We start from the raw sequence: 6,000 nt of genomic DNA on the forward strand, positions 1-6,000 counted from the left end.
CCTCCAAGGCAGCCTGGGGCCTTTGACAGGTGGTGGTGGGGGGGAGGAGTGTGTGGTCCAAGGAAGCAGCTGGACGGTCACTGCAGAGGGGTCTGTGGGGCTCTCAGCCTGGTGAGGAGACTCAGGAGTGAAGGGTGTCCTGGGGAGAGGGGCGTGGCTTCGTCTGGGGGGGGGGGCAGTAAGAGGCAATGCAGGGGCTGCTGCTGTCCTCTGCTCCTGGGCTCTAGGTCTGGAGAAGTTCCAGGGTTGAAAATGATGAGACATGAGCAGGTTGTTGCACAAATCATGACCTCTCATTCCTTCCGGTTTGTCAGGAGTGCGGGGGTCTCTGTTACCCATTCATGGCCAGACCCTGATGGGTGGCAATGTGACTATAAATGTACACACCGGAGTCTGACAGGCTAGATGTCTCACAGACTGCATCCTGTGCAGACAGCCTCCCATATGGTCTAGCGGTTAGGATTCCTGGTTTTCACCCAGGCGGCCCGGGTTCGACTCCCGGTATGGGAAGTTCACTTTTTTGCTATTGCAACATTAGAAAATGTATTTTATTCCTTCCAAACCAAAATGGCTCTGGAAGTCCTAATAACTCTCACTTGCGTCTCTTCCCTTCTATCAGTCTAAAGCCCTTTGTGGTTTACCCCGACCCCTCGGCTCCTGTTCCCGCCCCAGCCCTTACTGCACAGCTGATGTATTATTAAAGAACTGGAGTGAGAAAGCCACAGATGGATTCTATGAAGGGCTATTCGATGTTTGCCTTTAATCACACAACAAAGAGTACAGATTATATATAAATTGCGCGTGGCATAAAACGAAGGCCCCGTTTCCTGTGCTCTCACCGTGTGAAATGCTCGTTTCTTTCCTGCTCCGCCCGTGCTATGGGAGAGGCGCTTTTAGAGTCTGTGTTGTGATATTAATAACCCGCTGTGTTGCGTTTCAGACTCTGTTTTGTAACTTAGGGTGACCAACCGTCCGTAAATTTCACGGACAGTCCGTAATTTCGGCCGTCTGTCCGTTGTCCGTGAAGGATTCTTTAACGGACGCCATTTGTCCGTAATTTTAACCGGGCACAGCTTGCCCCCACCTCCCTTCTTGACTCCGATGCTGTATGAAAGCTCAGACCCCCAGCAGCACTGTAGAGGCACAGCGGGATGGCAACCCTCACACCTCCAGCCCTTGATGAGCTGTTAAGAGGTGCTCGAAGGTGACAGAGGGAGGGGCTGCAGGTTCAGGAGCAGGAGGCATCCATTCACATGCAAACAGCCCTGAATGCGTCTTGTATCTGCTATTTAGAGGGGCCGCCGCCTCACACATTCCATTTCTACCCAGGGGCCCAAACATCCTAGACTCGGCCAGATTACACCCCTGATTACACCGAGGCAGCACCTGCTTCTCTTCACCGAGCTTAATTACTGTCACTAATTTGTAAGCAAACCTCGGTTCTTCAAACATGCATAATGTAATACAATAAAGAAATGGCACAATCGCACCCACACTGATTAACAAAGTATGGAGGACAATCAGCTCGATCAGTTCTCTAAGAGTATCTCCTGTAAGTACTGTACATCACAGTGGGGGATGGCATTTTGGACAGAGAGCCTGTCTTCTCGTTGTCTTGTGCAGGAGGGGGCGAGAAGCCCAAGATGATACTAGAATACTGCATGCCCACCCCTGTGCCCACCCTGGTGGATCACGTTCCCTCTCCTGTGATGACTCCTGCTCCTGTCCCCCCATGTGGTGGCTCCAGCCCCCCGCCTGTGATGGCTCCTGTCCCCCATGTTGTGGCTCCAGTCCACCCCCGCCTGTGATGGCTCCTTTCCCCCTGTGGTGGATCCTGTCTCCACCCTGGGTGGCTTCTGCCCCAGTCCTGGAACGGCCCCTGCAGCGAGGGTGAAGTTCTTGATGGGTCTCTTCTCAAAAGGGCTCAGCTCAAAATTAATATGGAAAGGTGGGCGAGTAAGTAAGTGAAGGGATGTGTGAATGGCTGGATGAATTAGTGAAAGGGTGAATGGATGAATGAAAGATTGAATACATGGATAATGAGAGAGGATAGATGGATTGATGAGTGAGGGGAAGGATGGAGAGAAAATGTAAATAGCTGGATGTATGGGTGGAAGGGTAGCTGGATGATTGATGAGGGGAAAGATGGATGAGGGGAAGGATGAGGGACGGAGGGAAAGGATGGATGGATGAGGGGAAGGATAAATGGATGAGGGGATGGATGGATGGATGGAGGGGAAGGATGGATGGATGAAGGGCAGGATAAATGGATGGGATGGATGGATGGGTGAGGGGAAGGATGGATGAAAGGAAGGATGGATGGAGGGGAAGGATGATGGATGGAGGGGAAGGATGGATGGATGAGGGGCAGGATAAATGGATGGGATGGATGGATGGGTGAGGGGAAGGATGATGGATGAGAAGAAGGATGGATGGATGGATGGAGGGGAAGGATGGATGGATGAGGGGAAGACTAAATGGATGAGGGGATGGATGGATGGATGGAGGGGAAGGATGGATGGATGAGGGGCAGGATAAATGGATGGGATGGATGGATGGATGGATGGGTGAGGGGGAAGGATGGATGAAAGGAAGGATGGATGAGGTGCAGGATAAATGGATGGGATGGATGGATGGGTGAGGGGAAGGATGATGGGTGAGGAGAAGGATGGATGGATGGATGGATGGAGGGGAAGGATGGATGGATGAGGGGAAGGATGGATGGATGAGGGGAAGGGTGGATGAATGGAGTGGATGGATCGAGGGGAAGGATGGATGGATCAGGAGATGGATGGATAGATGGATGGATGAGGGGAAGGATAAATGGATGGGGTGGATGGATGGGTGAGGGGAAGGATGGATGATGGGTGAGGGGAAGGATGGATGATGGATGAAAGGAAGGATGGATGAGGGGAAGGATGGATGGATGAGGGGAAGGATGGATGGATGGAGGGGAAGGATGGATGGGTGAGGGGAAGGATAATTGGATGAGGGGATGGATGGATGGGTGAGGGGAAGGATGGATGGATGGATGGAGGGGAAGGATAGATGGATGAGGGGCAGGATAAATGGATGGGATGGATGGATGGATGGATGGGTGAGGGGAAGGATGGATGAAAGGAAGGATGGATGAGGGGAAGGATGATGGATGGAGGGGAAGGATGATGGATGGAGGGGAAGGATGGATGGATGAGGGGCAGGATAAATGGATGGGATGGATGGATGGGTGAGGGGAAGGATGGATGAAAGGAAGGATGGATGAGGGGAAGGATGATGGATGGAGGGGAAGGATGATGGATGAGGAGAAGGATGAATGGATGGATGGAGGGGAAGGATGGATGGATGGAGGGGAAGGATGGATGGATGAGGCAGGATAAATCGATGGGATGGATGGGTGAGGGGATGGATGGGTGAGGGGAAGGATGGATGAGGGGAAGGATGGATGAGGGGAAGAATTGATGGATGACGAGAAAGGATGGATGATGAGGGGAAGGATGGATGGATGGATGATGAGGGGAAGGATGGATGGATGGATGATGAGGGGAAGGATGAATGGATGGATGATGAGGGGGTGGGTGAAAGGATGGATGATGAGGGGAAGGATGGATGGATGATGAGGGGAAGGATGGATGATGAGGGGAAGGATGGATGGATGACGAGGGGAAGGATGGATGGATGGATGATGAGGGAAAAGGATGGATGGATGATGAGGGAAAAGGATGGATGGATGATGAGGGGAAGGACAGATGGATGGATGGATGATGAGGGAAAAGGATGGATGGATGATGAGGGGAAGGATTGATGGATGATGAGGGAAAAGGGTGGATGGATAATGAGGCAAAAGGATGGATGGATGATGAGGGGAAGGATGGATGGATGATGAGGGGATGGATGGATGATGAGGGGAAGGACAGATGGATGATGGGTGGGTAAAAGGATGGATGGATGGATGGATAAGTGGGTGGGTGAAAGGATGGATGGATGATGAGTGGGTGGGTGAAAGGATGGATGAGTGGGTAGGTGGGTGGATGGTGGGTGGGTAGGTGGATGAGTGAAATGATGAATGGATGGATGGATTGATGGATTGATAAGTGCAAGGGTGAATGAATGGACATATGAGTGAAAGGGTGGGTGTAAGGATGGATGAGTGAGTGAAAGGGAGGGTAGATGGACAAAAGGATGAATAGATGTGTGAAGGAGTGAAATGATAGATGGATGAGTGATAGGGGCAATGGATGGATTCATGAGTGGATGAGTAGATGGATGGATGGATGGATGGATGGGTGGGTGGATGGATGGATGGAAGGAAGGCTAAGTGAAAGGGTCGATGGAGAGAGAAAGGGAGGATGGATGGATGACTAAAAGAGTGGATGGGTGGAAGGATTAGTAAGTGAAAGGATGGCTGGATTGGTGAAAGGGTAAATGGCTGAATGAATGAGTGAATGGATGGATGGGATGAAGAGTGGATGGATAAGTGTACAGATGGATAGGGTGAAAGGGTGGATGAATGGATAATGGAGGATGAGTGAAAGGATGGATGAAGGGATGGATGAGTGACATGATAGATGGAAGGATACATGATGGATAGGTTTGCAAATGGTTGAATATGTTTGGAAATGGCTGGGCTTACTTATATACTATTGCGTGACCTCTGATGTGTCTGTAAAACGTACCCATTGTCCTGAAGTTTTGTCCTGAATTTTGACCTCCTGTCCTGAATTTGTGTCCTGAATTTTGACCCTTTGTCCTGAATTTTTACACTCACCGTCCTGAATTTGCACCAATGCCAGTTGGTCACCCTATTTGTAACATTAATCTCGCGCTGTGTTGATTTCTAGCAGATTAAGAGTTAGGAAGTTGGGGGCAGATTTATGATGCCCTTGCGCCGCAATTGCGTCACTTAATGTGACGCAACGGCGGCGCAAGCTATGTGCCCTATTTACAACGTGACGCATCTAGGAGATGCGTCACGTTGGAAAGCCCTGCGCCATAAGGAGGGGTTCCTGCGCAGGGGGGCGTTCCTGCGCAAGAACGCCTCCAAAAAGTGGCTGAGTGAAATCTATGGGATTTCACTCAGTCACTTTCTACGTCAATTCCTTACGCCTGCTTGAAGCAGGTGTAAGGGTGACGCACCATGCATTGTAGAGGTGGCTCCTGTGCATTGCAGGAGTCATGTCGCACTTGCGACATGACTCCTGCAATGCGCCGCCCGTGCGCCGAGAGATGCGTCACGCATCTTCACTGTCTTGCACCATGGTGCGTCGCATCTTAAATGCGGCGCACCATGGGTGGCGGAGCAGTGGCGCACTGTGGCGCACGTTAACTGGCGCATCCCTGGGGATGCGCCAGTTAACATAAATCTGCCCCTTTGTGTTTTGTCTCCTCTGTGGGGGCAGCTTCTGTGTGCGCCGCCCTTATGTCACGAGATGCGTCATGATCTGCCTACCCCTGCGCCACGGCGCACCGCATTGTAAATGCGACGCATCTGCCGTGACGCAAGGGTAGTTTTGCGTGACACATTTTCTGGCGTATCTCTGCTGATATGAAGAGATGCGCCAGAACTCGTAAATATGCCCCTTTGTGTTTTGTCTCCTCTGTGGGGGCAGCTCCTGTGTGCGCCGTTTCTCCGCTTTACACCAACTCTTAGAGCAAGAAAAGCACTGCCCGAAAAGGATAGTTTAAAGCATCAATGTGTCATTTTCCATCTGTTGGTTAAAAAAAGTTGTGTGTGTCCTGTTTAAGGATTTAATTGTGAAATAGACTTTTTTAGTTGGATGTTTAAGCATACCCTATTGACCAATAAAAAGTCAGCAAGTGACTGACACTGCATCCTTGCATGATTTAAAAGTGATGAAAGCAGCACCCAGACAGTTTCATGGTATAATGGTTAGCACTCTGGACTCTGAATCCAGTGATCTGAGTTCAAATCTTGGCGGGACCTGTAGATTTTGTTATTTGCTTCCCATTATTCAAGCAAAACACACAAGATAATGGACGGAA

General features: G+C 50.6%; 1 non-coding gene across 1 annotated transcript; it reads left to right on the forward strand.

The window, feature by feature from the left end:
* Positions 1-438: 438 nt before the first annotated feature.
* Positions 439-510, forward strand: TRNAE-UUC (transfer RNA glutamic acid (anticodon UUC)). The gene has a single exon. It is a non-coding gene; the product is annotated as a tRNA-Glu (tRNA).
* Positions 511-6,000: the final 5,490 nt, after the last annotated feature.

The sequence above is a fragment of the Lissotriton vulgaris genome, chromosome 1_1 (genome assembly GCF_964263255.1).
Source record: "Lissotriton vulgaris chromosome 1_1, aLisVul1.2, whole genome shotgun sequence".
In the NCBI taxonomy this organism is placed as follows: Eukaryota; Metazoa; Chordata; class Amphibia; order Caudata; family Salamandridae; genus Lissotriton; species Lissotriton vulgaris.